Source organism: Ambystoma mexicanum, chromosome 11 (assembly GCF_040938575.1).
Source record: "Ambystoma mexicanum isolate Mex_15411 chromosome 11, UKY_AmexF1_1, whole genome shotgun sequence".
Taxonomy (NCBI): domain Eukaryota; kingdom Metazoa; phylum Chordata; class Amphibia; order Caudata; family Ambystomatidae; genus Ambystoma; species Ambystoma mexicanum.
The window spans coordinates 826,279,211-826,293,539 of NC_090934.1; the positions used below are offsets into that span (position 1 = coordinate 826,279,211).

The 14,329-nt window shown below is 46.2% G+C and overlaps 10 non-coding genes across 10 annotated transcripts; all 10 read right to left on the reverse strand.

Annotated features, from left to right (window-relative positions):
* Positions 1-528: 528 nt before the first annotated feature.
* On the reverse strand, positions 529-600 carry TRNAR-CCG (transfer RNA arginine (anticodon CCG)). The gene has a single exon. It is a non-coding gene; the product is annotated as a tRNA-Arg (tRNA).
* Positions 601-913: 313 nt separating this feature from the next.
* TRNAN-GUU (transfer RNA asparagine (anticodon GUU)) lies at positions 914-987 on the reverse strand. Its single transcript has one exon. It is a non-coding gene; the product is annotated as a tRNA-Asn (tRNA).
* A 1,790-nt stretch (positions 988-2,777) lies between these two features.
* On the reverse strand, positions 2,778-2,849 carry TRNAW-CCA (transfer RNA tryptophan (anticodon CCA)). Its single transcript has one exon. It is a non-coding gene; the product is annotated as a tRNA-Trp (tRNA).
* Positions 2,850-7,236: 4,387 nt separating this feature from the next.
* Positions 7,237-7,308, reverse strand: TRNAW-CCA (transfer RNA tryptophan (anticodon CCA)). The gene has a single exon. It is a non-coding gene; the product is annotated as a tRNA-Trp (tRNA).
* A 313-nt stretch (positions 7,309-7,621) lies between these two features.
* Positions 7,622-7,695, reverse strand: TRNAN-GUU (transfer RNA asparagine (anticodon GUU)). The gene has a single exon. It is a non-coding gene; the product is annotated as a tRNA-Asn (tRNA).
* Positions 7,696-9,485: 1,790 nt separating this feature from the next.
* TRNAW-CCA (transfer RNA tryptophan (anticodon CCA)) lies at positions 9,486-9,557 on the reverse strand. Its single transcript has one exon. It is a non-coding gene; the product is annotated as a tRNA-Trp (tRNA).
* Positions 9,558-9,870: 313 nt separating this feature from the next.
* TRNAN-GUU (transfer RNA asparagine (anticodon GUU)) lies at positions 9,871-9,944 on the reverse strand. Its single transcript has one exon. It is a non-coding gene; the product is annotated as a tRNA-Asn (tRNA).
* A 1,790-nt stretch (positions 9,945-11,734) lies between these two features.
* TRNAW-CCA (transfer RNA tryptophan (anticodon CCA)) lies at positions 11,735-11,806 on the reverse strand. Its single transcript has one exon. It is a non-coding gene; the product is annotated as a tRNA-Trp (tRNA).
* Positions 11,807-12,119: 313 nt separating this feature from the next.
* Positions 12,120-12,193, reverse strand: TRNAN-GUU (transfer RNA asparagine (anticodon GUU)). The gene has a single exon. It is a non-coding gene; the product is annotated as a tRNA-Asn (tRNA).
* A 1,790-nt stretch (positions 12,194-13,983) lies between these two features.
* TRNAW-CCA (transfer RNA tryptophan (anticodon CCA)) lies at positions 13,984-14,055 on the reverse strand. Its single transcript has one exon. It is a non-coding gene; the product is annotated as a tRNA-Trp (tRNA).
* Positions 14,056-14,329: the final 274 nt, after the last annotated feature.

Genomic DNA, 14,329 nt, shown 5'->3' on the forward strand with positions numbered 1-14,329 from the left:
TCACAATCCAGGACCGACAGTTGATTGGGAGGGCGCTTACAGTTTTCTGACACCAGACCGGTACCTGAACTCACAAACCCAAACTACAAAGTGATGGGCATTGCCACTAGACTGCCGACCCCCTTTTGGGGCCCCAGCATATATCCTTTAGTAACACCTAGAGTTCCCAGGACAGTGCAGCATTCAGCGATTACACGAAAATATTGACAGCGCTAGGAGGCCATGCAAATGGCAGAGGTATGCTTTACAAAGCCCACGTAGCGTGCACAAAACAGCACATCAGTCAGGCCCACTTGAAGAGATGGTAAAGAGGAAATACTTCTGCTGCATCCAGTAAAACATAGAGATTGGCCTGCTTTAAAGGTTGACCATGTCCTTCATGGGTGTCTGTCAATATGATACTTCCCTGCTGCAAAGCTTACATTCGAAACGCCAGAACAACTAGGCCCAGAGCACAAAGATGCAGTCAGGTTGAAATAACGAGATACTGAAGAGCAATTTTGTATTTCAGAGTGGGAAAAGCAAGTATGACCCCGTTGTGATTTGAACACACAACCTTCAGATCCGGAGTCAGACGCGCTACCATTGCGCCACGAGGTCCTTGTGGCAATCCACCTGGTGTGTCTGATGACAGAATAAAGGTAGGAGACGTACATGCACCTGCAGAGCCTCATTGCTTCTTTAAGTAGACTGGCTAGGATAGCTTCCTTCTGTGCATCAGTACACGCTGCAGCCAAACCCTTCCCATGAAGTCTTGATGTTTATGAATTGAATGGCAAGTTTTGAAAAACTAAAGCAAGCGAGAAGAATTGCTTGCAGTTTTTTGGATTTTTTGGACGTCAGCAGACGAGACCTGCGTGAGGTAAACAGAAGTCCATAGTTGGTCACGCTGAATTTTTGGGCCAAAATGCACAGTCCCTGGGTGGGCTTGAACCACCAACCTTTCGGTTAACAGCCAAACGCGCTAACCGATTGCGCCACAGAGACTCATGCAGTCCTTACACAGGGGCCTGATTGGTGTGCTGTTTGCTTATGCTTCCCAGGCAACCTGAAAATATTTCTAAAATAGCTCTTTTTCCCACAGCAAATCAGGGTATCAAGCACTTCCCTACCTCCCCTAATCCACAAACACAGGGGATTTAGTAGAGGACAGAGCCCATCAACAGTGCACCAAATGTCCTCTGTATAGGCATAACTTGCTATGAGGAGAAAGCCACAGTTGCGCACTTGTGTTAAAAGGGGACAGTAGGCTGAACCCAGAGAACACGGGAGAAATGACTCAGGTTTACTGAGTGGAACACTCTGTGTCTTTGTGCCAAAAACAGCAGCGTCTTTTCGGTTAACAGCCGAACGCGCTAACCAATTGCGCCACAGAGACTCACTGGCATGTGTGTTCTGCCTTTGGCCTGATTGCATTGCTATTTTTTTCTGATTGGCAGAAAACCTGAACTTTTTTCTGAAAAAGGCATGCCTCTCTTAGCACTGCAGTGCATTAGACTGCTCCCTTGCTTCCCTGAATCCCCAAATACACAACCACCCTGGGCACAATAGAAGACACATTCCAGCAGATTTAGCAAGAGTGCACCAAGGTTTCTATATGTAGGTACCTTGCTGAGAAGCAAGACCTGCAGTTGCATTCTTCTGTTAAAAGAGGGCAGCAGAGTGCACCAAGAGAACTTGGGGGAAGTAGCTTATGTTAACTACTTGCCATGCTCTTTATAGATCCCTCTGTTTGACTGGGTGAATTCTAATTTCTGGGGTAGAGTAAGCAATTTTTGGATCTAGATGCTGTGCGCAACAGGAATGCTATATACTGCACTGTACTGCTACTGAAAAGTTACCAATTTTACAGGATGTTCAGGTAAGCTTTGTTTCAGAAAACAACTTGCTAGAGGCACTAAGACAGATTACTGGGACAAAGGAAGAGGGTTTGGGGATTAGCACATCTCCTATGAAAGGTACAGTCACGCCCGAGACAACTCTGAGTGTCACCTCAAATTCTAAGAAATGCAAACTAGGGACCTACGCTTTTTATTGCCAGTGGATCTTTGTGTTTCAGACAAATGTGCACGCCTCCCAGAGCCCCTTGCAATGCACTTAGGGAAATGGGGGAAGGTGCTGTGAAACCCTCTCGCTGACAATGTCTCTCTTGTCTATAATGTATCTATGAGAGAGCGAGAAATAGGCAATGCGAGAGTGAAAAAGTAAAATGGAAATGTGTCTACTGAGACCAGTATAAGGGGAAATCCTCACAATCCAGGACCGACAGTTGATTGGGAGGGCGCTTACAGGTTTCCGACACCAGACCGGTACCTGAACTCACAAACCCAAACTGCAAAGTGATGGGCATTGCCACTAGACTGCCGACCCCCTTTCGGGGCCCCAGCATATATCCTTTAGTCACACCTAGAGTTCCCAGGACAGTGCAGCATTCAGCGATTACACGAAAATATTGACAGCGCTAGGAGGCCATGCAAATGGCAGAGGTATGCTTTACAAAGCCCAAGTAGCGTGCACAAAACAGCACATCAGTCAGGCCCACTTGAAGAGATGGTAAAGAGGAAATACTTCTGCTGCATCCAGTAAAACATAGAGATTGGCCTGCTTTAAAGGTTGACCATGTCCTTCATGGGTGTCTGTCAATATGATACTTCCCTGCTGCAAAGCTTACATTCGAAACGCCAGAACAACTAGGCCCAGAGCACAAAGATGCAGTCAGGTTGAAATAACGAGATACTGAAGAGCAATTTTGTATTTCAGAGTGGGAAAAGCAAGTATGACCCCGTTGTGATTTGAACACACAACCTTCTGATCTGGAGTCAGACGCGCTACCATTGCGCCACGAGGTCCTTGTGGCAGTCCACCTGGTGTGTCTGATGACAGAATAAAGGTAGGAGACGTACATGCACCTGCAGAGCCTCATTGCTTCTTTAGGTAGACTGGCTAGAATAGCTTCCTTCTGTGCATCAGTACACGCTGCAGCCAAACCCTTCCCATGAAGTCTTGATGTTTATGAATTGAATGGCAAGTTTTGAAAAACTAAAGCAAGCGAGAAGAATTGCTTACAGTTTATTGGATTTTTTGGACGTCAGCAGATGAGACCTGCGAGAGGTAAACAGAAGTTCATAGTTGGTCATGCTGAATTTTTGAGCCAAAATGCATCGTCCCTGGGTGGGCTTGAACCACCGATTGCGCCACAGAGACTCATGCAATGCTTACACTGGGGCCTGATTGGTGTGCTGTTTGCTTATGCTTCCCAGGCACCCTGAAAATATTTCTAAAATAGCTCTATTTCCCACAGCAAATCAGGGTATCAAGCACTTCCCTACCTCCCCTAATCCACAAACACAGGGGATTTAGTAGAGGACAGAGCCCATCAACAGTGCACCAAATGTCCTCTGTGTAGGCATAACTTGCTATGAGGAGAAAGCCACAGTTGCGCACTTGTGTTAAAAGGGGACAGTAGGCTGAACCCAGAGAACACGGGAGAAATGACTCAGGTTTACTGAGTGGAACACTCTGTGTCTTTGTGCCAAAAACAGCAGCGTCTTTTCGGTTAACAGCCGAACGCGCTAACCAATTGTGCCACAGAGACTCACTGGCATGTGTGTTCTGCCTTTGGCCTGATTGCATTGCTATTTTTTTCTGATTGGCAGAAAACCTGAACTTTTTTCTGAAAAAGGCATGCCTCTCTTAGCACTGCAGTGCATTAGACTGCTCCCTTGCTTCCCTGAGTCCCCAAATACACAACCACCTTGGGCACAATAGAAGACACATTCCAGCAGATTTAGCAAGAGTGCACCAAGGCTTCTATATGTAGGTACCTTGCTGAGAAGCAAGACCTGCAGTTGCATTCTTCTGTTAAAAGAGGGCAGCAGAGTGCACCAAGAGAACTTGGGGGAAGTAGCTTATGTTAACTACTTGCCATGATCTTTATAGATCCCTCTGTTTGACTGGGTGAATTCTAATTTCTGGGGTAGAGTAAGCAATTTTTGGATCTAGATGCTGTGCGCAACAGGAATGCTATATACTGCACTGTACTGCTACTGAAAAGTTACCAATTTTACAGGATGTTCAGGTAAGCTTTGTTTCAGAAAACAACTTGCTAGAGGCCCTAGGACAGATTACTGGGACAAAGGAAGAGGGTTTGGGGATTAGCACATCTCCTATGAAAGGTACAGTCACGCCCGAGACAACTCTGAGTGCCTCCTCAAATTCTAAGAAATGCGAACTGGGGTCCTACGCCTTTTATTGCCAGTGGTTCTTTGTGTTTCAGACAAATGTGCACCCCTCCCAGAGCCCCATGCAATGCACTTAGGGAAATGGGGGAAGGTGCTGTGCAACCCTCTCGCTGACAATGTCTCTCTTGTCTATAATGTATCTATGAGAGAGAGAGAAATAGGCAATGCGAGAGTGAAAAAGTAAAATGGAAATGTGTCTACTGAGACCAGTATAAGGGGAAATCCTCACAATCCAGGACCGACAGTTGATTGGGAGGGCGCTTACAGTTTTCTGACACCAGAGCGGTACCTGAACTCACAAACCCAAACTACAAAGTGATGGGCATTGCCACTAGACTGCCGACCCCCTTTCGGGGCCCCAGCATATATCCTTTAGTCACACCTAGAGTTCCCAGGACAGTGCAGCATTCAGCGATTACACGAAAATATTGACAGCGCTAGGAGGCCATGCAAATGGCAGAGGTATGCTTTACAAAGCCCACGTAGCGTGCACAAAACAGCACATCAGTCAGGCCCACTTGAAGAGATGGTAAAGAGGAAATACTTCTGCTGCATCCAGTAAAACATAGAGATTGGCCTGCTTTAAAGGTTGACCATCTCCTTCATGGGTGTCTGTCAATATGATACTTCCCTGCTGCAAAGCTTACATTCGAAACGCCAGAACAACTAGGCCCAGAGCACAAAGATGCAGTCAGGTTGAAATAACGAGATACTGAAGAGCAATTTTGTATTTCAGAGTGGGAAAAGCAAATATGACCCCGACGTGATTTGAACACGCAACCTTCTGATCTGGAGTCAGACGCGCTACAATTGTACCACGAGGTCCTTGAGGTAGTCTACCTGGTGTGTCTGATGACAGAATAAAGGCAGGAGACGTACATGCACCTGCAGAGCCTCATTGCTTCTTTAGGTAGACTGGCTAGGATAGCTTCCTTCTGTGCATCAGTACACGCTGCAGCCAAACCCTTCCCATGAAGTCTTGATGTTTATGAATTGAATGGCAAGTTTTGAAAAACTAAAGCAAGCGAGAAGAATTGCTTGCAGTTTATTGGATTTTTTGGACGTCAGCAGACGAGACCTGCGAGAGGTAAACAGAAGTTCATAGTTGGTCATGCTGAATTTTTGAGCCAAAATGCATCGTCCCTGGGTGGGCTTGAACCACCAACCTTTCGGTTAACAGCCGAACGCGCTAACCGATTGCGCCACAGAGAGTCATGCAGTGCTTACACTGGGGCCTGATTGGTGTGCTGTTTGCTTATGCTCCCCAGGCAACCTGAAAATATTTCTAAAATAGCTCTATTTCCCAGAGCAAATCAGGGTATCAAGCACTTCCCTACCTCCCGTAATCCACAAACACAGGGGATTTAGTAGAGGACAGAGCCCATCAACAGTGCACCAAATGCCCTCTGTGTAGGCATAACTTGCTATGAGGAGAAAGCCACAGTTGCGCACTTGTGTTAAAAGGGGACAGTAGGCTGAACCCAGAGAACACGGGAGAAATGACTCAGGTTTACCGAGTGGAACACTCTGTGTCTTTGTGCCCAAAACAGCAGCGTCTTTTCGGTTAACAGCCGAACGCGCTAACCAATTGCGCCACAGAGACTCACTGGCATGTGTGTTCTGCCTTTGGCCTGATTGCATTGCTATTTTTTTCTGATTGGCAGAAACCTGAACTTTTTTCTGAAAAAGGCATGCCTCTCTTAGCACTGCAGTGCATTAGACTGCTCCCTTGCTTCCCTGAGTCCCCAAATACACAACCACCTTGGGCACAATAGAAGACGCATTCCAGCAGATTTAGCAAGAGTGCACCAAGGTTTCTATATGTAGGTACCTTGCTGAGAAGCAAGACCTGCAGTTGCATTCTTCTGTTAAAAGAGGGCAGCAGAGTGCACCAAGAGAACTTGGGGGAAGTAGCTTATGTTAACTACTTGCCATGCTCTTTATAGATCCCTCTGTTTGACTGGGTGAATTCTAATTTCTGGGGTAGAGTAAGCAATTTTTGGATCTAGATGCTGTGCGCAACAAGAATGCTATATACTGCACTGTACTGCTACTGAAAAGTTACCAATTTTACAGGATGTTCAGGTAAGCTTTGTTTCAGAAAACAACTTGCTAGAGGCACTAAGACAGATTACTGGGACAAAGGAAGAGGGTTTGGGGATTAGCACTATGAAAGGTACAGTCACGCCCGAGACAACTCTGAGTGTCACCTCAAATTCTAAGAAATGCAAACTAGGGACCTACGCTTTTTATTGCCAGTGGATCTTTGTGTTTCAGACAAATGTGCACGCCTCCCAGAGCCCCTTGCAATGCACTTAGGGAAATGGGGGAAGGTGCTGTGAAGCCCTCTCGCTGACAATGTCTCTCTTGTCTATAATGTATCTATGAGAGAGAGAGAAATAGGCAATGCGAGAGTGAAAAAGTAAAATGGAAATGTGTCTACTGAGACCAGTATAAGGGGAAATCCTCACAATCCAGGACCGACAGTTGATTGGGAGGGCGCTTACAGGTTTCCGACACCAGACCGGTACCTGAACTCACAAACCCAAACTGCAAAGTGATGGGCATTGCCACTAGACTGCCGACCCCCTTTCTGGGCCCCAACATATATCCTTTAGTCACACCTAGAGTTCCCAGGACAGTGCAGCATTCAGCGATTACACGAAAATATTGACAGCGCTAGGAGGCCATGCAAATGGCAGAGGTATGCTTTACAAAGCCCACGTAGCGTGCACAAAACAGCACATCAGTCAGGCCCACTTGAAGAGATGGTAAAGAGGAAATACTTCTGCTGCATCCAGTAAAACATAGAGATTGGCCTGCTTTAAAGGTTGACCATGTCCTTCATGGGTGTCTGTCAATATGATACTTCCCTGCTGCAAAACTTACATTCGAAACGCCAGAACAACTAGGCCCAGAGCACAAAGATGCAGTCAGGTTGAAATAACGAGATACTGAAGAGCAATTTTGTATTTCAGAGTGGGAAAAGCAAGTATGACCCCGTTGTGATTTGAACACACAACCTTCTGATCTGGAGTCAGACGCGCTACCATTGCGCCACGAGGTCCTTGTGGCAATCCACCTGGTGTGTCTGATGACAGAATAAAGGTAGGAGACGTACATGCACCTGCAGAGCCTCATTGCTTCTTTAAGTAGACTGGCTAGGATAGCTTCCTTCTGTGCATCAGTACACGCTGCAGCCAAACCCTTCCCATGAAGTCTTGATGTTTATGAATTGAATGGCAAGTTTTGAAAAACTAAAGCAAGCGAGAAGAATTGCTTGCAGTTTTTTGGATTTTTTGGACGTCAGCAGACGAGACCTGCGTGAGGTAAACAGAAGTCCATAGTTGGTCACGCTGAATTTTTGGGCCAAAATGCAAAGTCCCTGGGTGGGCTTGAACCACCAACCTTTCGGTTAACAGCCAAACGCGCTAACCGATTGCGCCACAGAGACTCATGCAGTCCTTACACAGGGGCCTGATTGGTGTGCTGTTTGCTTATGCTTCCCAGGCAACCTGAAAATATTTCTAAAATAGCTCTTTTTCCCACAGCAAATCAGGGTATCAAGCACTTCCCTACCTCCCCTAATCCACAAACACAGGGGATTTAGTAGAGGACAGAGCCCATCAACAGTGCACCAAATGTCCTCTGTATAGGCATAACTTGCTATGAGGAGAAAGCCACAGTTGCGCACTTGTGTTAAAAGGGGACAGTAGGCTGAACCCAGAGAACACGGGAGAAATGACTCAGGTTTACTGAGTGGAACACTCTGTGTCTTTGTGCCAAAAACAGCAGCGTCTTTTCGGTTAACAGCCGAACGCGCTAACCAATTGCGCCACAGAGACTCACTGGCATGTGTGTTCTGCCTTTGGCCTGATTGCATTGCTATTTTTTTCTGATTGGCAGAAAACCTGAACTTTTTTCTGAAAAAGGCATGCCTCTCTTAGCACTGCAGTGCATTAGACTGCTCCCTTGCTTCCCTGAATCCCCAAATACACAACCACCCTGGGCACAATAGAAGACACATTCCAGCAGATTTAGCAAGAGTGCACCAAGGTTTCTATATGTAGGTACCTTGCTGAGAAGCAAGACCTGCAGTTGCATTCTTCTGTTAAAAGAGGGCAGCAGAGTGCACCAAGAGAACTTGGGGGAAGTAGCTTATGTTAACTACTTGCCATGCTCTTTATAGATCCCTCTGTTTGACTGGGTGAATTCTAATTTCTGGGGTAGAGTAAGCAATTTTTGGATCTAGATGCTGTGCGCAACAGGAATGCTATATACTGCACTGTACTGCTACTGAAAAGTTACCAATTTTACAGGATGTTCAGGTAAGCTTTGTTTCAGAAAACAACTTGCTAGAGGCACTAAGACAGATTACTGGGACAAAGGAAGAGGGTTTGGGGATTAGCACATCTCCTATGAAAGGTACAGTCACGCCCGAGACAACTCTGAGTGTCACCTCAAATTCTAAGAAATGCAAACTAGGGACCTACGCTTTTTATTGCCAGTGGATCTTTGTGTTTCAGACAAATGTGCACGCCTCCCAGAGCCCCTTGCAATGCACTTAGGGAAATGGGGGAAGGTGCTGTGAAACCCTCTCGCTGACAATGTCTCTCTTGTCTATAATGTATCTATGAGAGAGCGAGAAATAGGCAATGCGAGAGTGAAAAAGTAAAATGGAAATGTGTCTACTGAGACCAGTATAAGGGGAAATCCTCACAATCCAGGACCGACAGTTGATTGGGAGGGCGCTTACAGGTTTCCGACACCAGACCGGTACCTGAACTCACAAACCCAAACTGCAAAGTGATGGGCATTGCCACTAGACTGCCGACCCCCTTTCGGGGCCCCAGCATATATCCTTTAGTCACACCTAGAGTTCCCAGGACAGTGCAGCATTCAGCGATTACACGAAAATATTGACAGCGCTAGGAGGCCATGCAAATGGCAGAGGTATGCTTTACAAAGCCCACGTAGCGTGCACAAAACAGCACATCAGTCAGGCCCACTTGAAGAGATGGTAAAGAGGAAATACTTCTGCTGCATCCAGTAAAACATAGAGATTGGCCTGCTTTAAAGGTTGACCATGTCCTTCATGGGTGTCTGTCAATATGATACTTCCCTGCTGCAAAGCTTACATTTGAAACGCCAGAACAACTAGGCCCAGAGCACAAAGATGCAGTCAGGTTGAAATAACGAGATACTGAAGAGCAATTTTATATTTCAGAGTGGGAAAAGCAAATATGACCCCGACGTGATTTGAACACGCAACCTTCTGATCTGGAGTCAGACGCGCTACCATTGCGCCACGAGGTCCTTGTGGCAGTCCACTTGGTGTGTCTGATGACAGAATAAAGGTAGGAGACGTACATGGACCTGCAGAGCCTCATTGCTTCTTTAAGTAGACTGGCTAGGATAGATTCCTTCTGTGCATCAGTACACGCTGCAGCCAAACCCTTCCCATGAAGTCTTGATGTTTATGAATTGAATGGCAAGTTTTGAAAAACTAAAGCAAGCGAGAAGAATTGCTTGCAGTTTATTGGATTTTTTGGACGTCAGCAGACGAGACCTGCGAGAGGTAAACAGAAGTCCATAGTTGGTCACGCTGAATTTTTGAGCCAAAATGCACCGTCCCTGGGTGGGCTTGAACCACCAACCTTTCGGTTAACAGCCAAACACGCTAACCGATTGCGCCACAGAGACTCATGCAGTTCTTACACAGGGGCCTGATTGGTGTGCTGTTTGCTTATGCTCCCCAGGCAACCTGAAAATATTTCTAAAATAGCTCTATTTCCCACAGCAAATCAGGGTATCAAGCACTTCCCTACCTCCCCTAATCCACAAACACAGGGGATTTAGTAGAGGACAGAGCCCATCAACAGTGCACCAAATGTCCTCTGTATAGGCATAACTTGCTATGAGGAGAAAGCCACAGTTGCGCACTTGTGTTAAAAGGGGACAGTAGGCTGAACCCAGAGAACACGGGAGAAATGACTCAGGTTTACTGAGTGGAACACTCTGTGTCTTTGTGCCAAAAACAGCAGCGTCTTTTCGGTTAACAGCCGAACGCGCTAACCAATTGCGCCACAGAGACTCACTGGCATGTGTGTTCTGCCTTTGGCCTGATTGCATTGCTATTTTTTTCTGATTGGCAGAAAACCTGAACTTTTTTCTGAAAAAGGCATGCCTCTCTTAGCACTGCAGTGCATTAGACTGCTCCCTTGCTTCCCTGAATCCCCAAATACACAACCACGCTGGGCACAATAGAAGACACATTCCAGCAGATTTAGCAAGATTGCACCAAGGATTCTATATGTAGGTACCTTGCTGAGAAGCAAGACCTGCAGTTGCATTCTTCTGTTAAAAGAGGGCAGCAGAGTGCACCAAGAGAACTTGGGGGAAGTAGCTTATGTTAACTACTTGCCATGCTCTTTATAGATCCCTCTGTTTGACTGGGTGAATTCTAATTTCTGGGGTAGAGTAAGCAATTTTTGGATCTAGATGCTGTGCGCAACAGGAATGCTATATACTGCACTGTACTGCTACTGAAAAGTTACCAATTTTACAGGATGTTCAGGTAAGCTTTGTTTCAGAAAACAACTTGCTAGAGGCACTAAAACAGATTACTGGGACAAAGGAAGAGGGTTTGGGGATTAGCACATCTCCTATGAAAGGTACAGTCACGCCCGAGACAACTCTGAGTGTCACCTCAAATTCTAAGAAATGCAAACTAGGGACCTACGCTTTTTATTGCCAGTGGATCTTTGTGTTTCAGACAAATGTGCACGCCTCCCAGAGCCCCATGCAATGCACTTAGGGAAATGGGGGAAGGTGCTGTGAAGCCCTCTCGCTGACAATGTCTCTCTTGTCTATAATGTAACTATGAGAGAGAGAGAAATAGGCAATGCGAGAGTAAAAAAGTAAAATGGAAATGTGTCTACTGAGACCAGTATAAGGGGAAATCCTCACAATCCAGGACCGACAGTTGATTGGGAGGGCACTTACAGGTTTCCGACACCAGACCGGTACCTGAACTCACAAACCCAAACTGCAAAGTGATGGGCATTGACACTAGACTGCCGACCCCCTTTCGGGGCCCCAGCATATATCCTTTAGTCACACCTAGAGTTCCCAGGACAGTGCAGCATTCAGCGATTACACGAAAATATTGACAGCGCTAGGAGGCCATGCAAATGGCAGAGGTATGCTTTACAAAGCCCACGTAGCGTGCACAAAACAGCACATCAGTCAGGCCCACTTGAAGAGATGGTAAAGAGGAAATACTTCTGCTGCATCCAGTAAAACATAGAGATTGGCCTGCTTTAAAGGTTGACCATGTCCTTCATGGGTGTCTGTCAATATGATACTTCCCTGCTGCAAAGCTTACATTCGAAACGCCAGAACAACTAGGCCCAGAGCACAAAGATGCAGTCAGGTTGAAATAACGAGATACTGAAGAGCAATTTTGTATTTCAGAGTGGGAAAAGCAAATATGATCCCGACGTGATTTGAACACGCAACCTTCTGATCTGGAGTCAGACGCGCTACCATTGCGCCACGAGGTCCTTGTGGCAGTCCACCTGGTGTGTCTGATGACAGAATAAAGGTAGGAGACGTACATGCACCTGCAGAGCCTCATTGCTTCTTTAGGTAGACTGGCTAGGATAGCTTCCTTCTGTGCATCAGTACACGCTGCAGCCAAACCCTTCCCATGAAATCTTGATGTTTATGAATTGAATGGCAAGTTTTGAAAAACTAAAGCAAGCGAGAAGAATTGCTTGCAGTTTATTGGATTTTTTGGACGTCAGCAGACGAGACCTGCGAGAGGTAAACAGAAGTTCATAGTTGGTCATGCTGAATTTTTGAGCCAAAATGCATCGTCCCTGGGTGGGCTTGAACCACCAACCTTTCGGTTAACAGCCGAACGCGCTAACCGATTGCGCCACAGAGACTCATGCAGTTTTTACACAGGGGCCTGATTGGTGTGCTGTTTGCTTATGCTTCCCAGGCAACCTGAAAATATTTCTAAAATAGCTCTATTTCCCACAGCAAATCAGGGTATCAAGCACTTCCCTACCTCCCCTAATCCACAAACACAGGGGATTTAGTAGAGGACAGAGCCCATCAACAGTGCACCAAATGTCCTCTGTGTAGGTATAACTTGCTATGAGGAGAAAGCCACAGTTGCGCACTTGTGTTAAAAGGGGACAGTAGGCTGAACCCAGAGAACACGGGAGAAATGACTCAGGTTTACTGAGTGGAACACTCTGTGTCTTTGTGCCCAAAACAGCGGCGTCTTTTCGGTTAACAGCCGAACGCGCTAACCAATTGCGCCACAGAGACTCACTGGCATGTGTGTTCTGCCTTTGGCCTGATTGCATTGCTATTTATTTCTGATTGGCAGAAAACGTGAACTTTTTTCTGAAAAAGGCATGCCTCTCTTAGCACTGCAGTGCATTAGACTGCTCCCTTGCTTCCCTGAGTCCCCAAATACACAACCACCTTGGGCACAATAGAAGACACATTCCAGCAGATTTAGCAAGAGTGCACCAAGGATTCTATATGTAGGTACCTTGCTGAGAAGCAAGACCTGCAGTTGCATTCTTCTGTTAAAAGAGGGCAGCAGAGTGCACCAAGAGAACTTGGGGGAAGTAGATTATGTTAACTACTTGCCATGCTCTTTATAGATCCCTCTGTTTGACTGGGTGAATTCTAATTTCTGGGGTAGAGTAAGCAATTTTTGGATCTAGATGCTGTGCGCAACAGGAATGCTATATACTGCACTGTACTGCTACTGAAAAGTTACCAATTTTACAGGATGTTCAGGTAAGCTTTGTTTCAGAAAACAACTTGCTAGAGGCACTAAAACAGATTACTGGGACAAAGGAAGAGGGTTTGGGGATTAGCACATCTCCTATGAAAGGTACAGTCACGCCCGAGACAACTCTGAGTGTCACCTCAAATTCTAAGAAATGCAAACTAGGGACCTACGCTTTTTATTGCCAGTGGATCTTTGTGTTTCAGACAAATGTGCACGCCTCCCAGAGCCCCTTGCAATGCACTTAGGGAAAGGGGGGAAGGTGCTGTGAAGCCCTCTCGCTGACAATGTCTCTCTTGTCTATAATGTATCTATGAGAGAGAGAGAAATAGGCAATGCGAGAGTGAAAAAGTAAAATGGAAATGTGTCTACTGAGACCAGTATAAGGGGAAATCCTCGCAATCCAGGACCGACAGTTGATTGGGAGGGCGCTTACAGGTTTCCGACACCAGACCGGTACCTGAACTCACAAACCCAAACTGCAAAGTAATGGGCATTGACACTAGACTGCCGACCCCCTTTCGGGGCCCCAGCATATATCCTTTAGTCACACCTAGAGTTCCCAGGACAGTGCAGCATTCAGCGATTACACGAAAATATTGACAGCGCTAGGAGGCCATGCAAATGGCAGAGGTATGCTTTACAAAGCCCACGTAGCGTGCACAAAACAGCACATCAGTCAGGCCCACTTGAAGAGATGGTAAAGAGGAAATACTTCTGCTGCATCCAGTAAAACATAGAGATTGGCCTGCTTTAAAGGTTGACCATGTCCTTCATGGGTGTCTGTCAATATGATACTTCCCTGCTGCAAAGCTTACATTCGAAACGCCAGAACAACTAGGCCCAGAGCACAAAGATGCAGTCAGGTTGAAATAACGAGATACTGAAGAGCAATTTTGTATTTCAGAGTGGGAAAAGCAAATATGACCCCGACGTGATTTGAACACGCAACCTTCTGATCTGGAGTCAGACGCGCTACCATTGCGCCACAAGGTCCTTGTGGCAGTCCACCTGGTGTGTCTGATGACAGAATAAAGGTAGAAGACGTACATGCACCTGCAGAGCCTCATTGCTTCTTTAAGTAGACTGGCTAGGATAGCTTCCTTCTGTGCATCAGTACACGCTGCAGCCAAACCCTTCCCATGAAGTCTTGATGTTTATGAATTGAATGGCAAGTTTTGAAAAACTAAAGCAAGCGAGAAGAATTGCTTGCAGTTTATTGGATTTTTTGGACGTCAGCAGACGAGACCTGCGAGAGGTAAACAGAAGT